Genomic DNA, 1,674 nt, shown 5'->3' on the forward strand with positions numbered 1-1,674 from the left:
GATTCTCTGGCTGGCTGGAGCAGCATCTAATAATAATCAACTCGCAAAATAAAACAAACCAACAAACACGAAAGACACCAGACATTATGATAGAGACTTATAATTTGCACTGATGTTTTTTCAAAATTCTGTACACGAAAAGTGAGTGCGAGAGTCCTCGGTGCGCCTGCTTGCTGCTGAAGTCAAAGTAAACTTTGTTAGATTTGTGTTCTCATGAGTAAATATATTAACTTATCTTATGTTGTGAAAGACGTTTTCTGATTGTCATTTTATTTTGAAAAGGATTTTATTTTGGTGATTATAGTTTACTCCACTTTTTGTTCCGTGTGTTCCGTAGCGCGAACTGCAGAAGTAATGTATGGTTTTCCCTCCTGTGTTGAAGGTTGATTTAACATCAATCACCTGTCATGGATGCGGAAACCGAGGACATTTTGCAAAAGATTGTCGCTAAAAGGGAACACCTAAGTGGTGTAGCTACCATAGAAGCTCGACACACAGTGATGAGACATGTAGAAGAAAAACCAAGTACAGAGATGATGTGAAACTAACTGTAGTAAAACAAGAGGACAAGAAAGAAGAGCAGACTTTTGTATTTAAAGTTAGTCAAAGACTTCTGCTTACTGACATAATAAGAGAAGGACTAATGGTGGACTGTGGTTCACACATCATTACGGAGAAGAACAAGTTCTTTTTTTTTGATTGTGTGACTGGTTTAATTTAAAGACCAACATCATACATGTTTTAAAAGATACAGGATGCATGATATGGTCACAAATATTGTTTAAGTCATTGTTTCTTTTGTTTTTGTTTTCTTAAAAAGAGATATTCTACTCCATGAAGAAGAAAAAACTTTTTTTTCCTCTTTGTCTATCTTTTTGTTGTAAAATCATATTTTCTTTTTTTTAAATTATATTTTTATTGAAGAAAAAAAAAAGGACTTGTTCATAAAGTTTGATGAGACTTTTGAACCTGAGAAACACTACATGGAGCTTGCTGATGGATCCAGGGCAAACAACGTCGCACTCAAGAGGGGAGATGCCAACGTCTCTCTACGGGACATACAAGGACACTGTACCACCATCACACTGAGAGATGCTCTGTTCATCCCATCCTACCCTCAGAGCATATTTTCAGTGAAGGCAGCTACAACCTATGGAGCACAGGTGGTCTTCAAGAAGGGACAGAATGAACTAGTGAACAAAGATGGGACAGTCTTCTCGATCGAAGAATACAACAGACTCTACTATTTGAAAACGTTAAACAATGAAACATCATTCAATGACATGATGTCCTGTGACACTGTTAATCTGGCTTGTGATGTGAAAACATGGCACGAAATTTTAGGACATTGTAATGTTAGTGATGTGTTAAAGCTACCTGATGTTGTAGATGGCATGAAAATCACAGGCAGTGGGATGCTAGATGCTAGGGATGCTAGCCATTACAGTTGGTGCACACTGATCTAGCTGGCCCCATTGAACCAAGTGGCCAAAGTGGTCATAAATACGCTATCTTATTTACCGATGATTTTTCAGGGGCAGTGTCAGTTTACTTTCTAAAACAGAAAAGTGACACCACAGAGGCCACAGCAAAGTTTCTAGCCGACTGTGCACCATACGGCAGTGTTAAGTGCATTAGATCGGACAATGGCACAGAGTTCACAAGCAGTTCCTT

Source organism: Pundamilia nyererei, unplaced genomic scaffold (assembly GCF_000239375.1).
Source record: "Pundamilia nyererei isolate P.nyererei 1_Seehausen unplaced genomic scaffold, PunNye1.0 scaffold00499, whole genome shotgun sequence".
In the NCBI taxonomy this organism is placed as follows: domain Eukaryota; kingdom Metazoa; phylum Chordata; class Actinopteri; order Cichliformes; family Cichlidae; genus Pundamilia; species Pundamilia nyererei.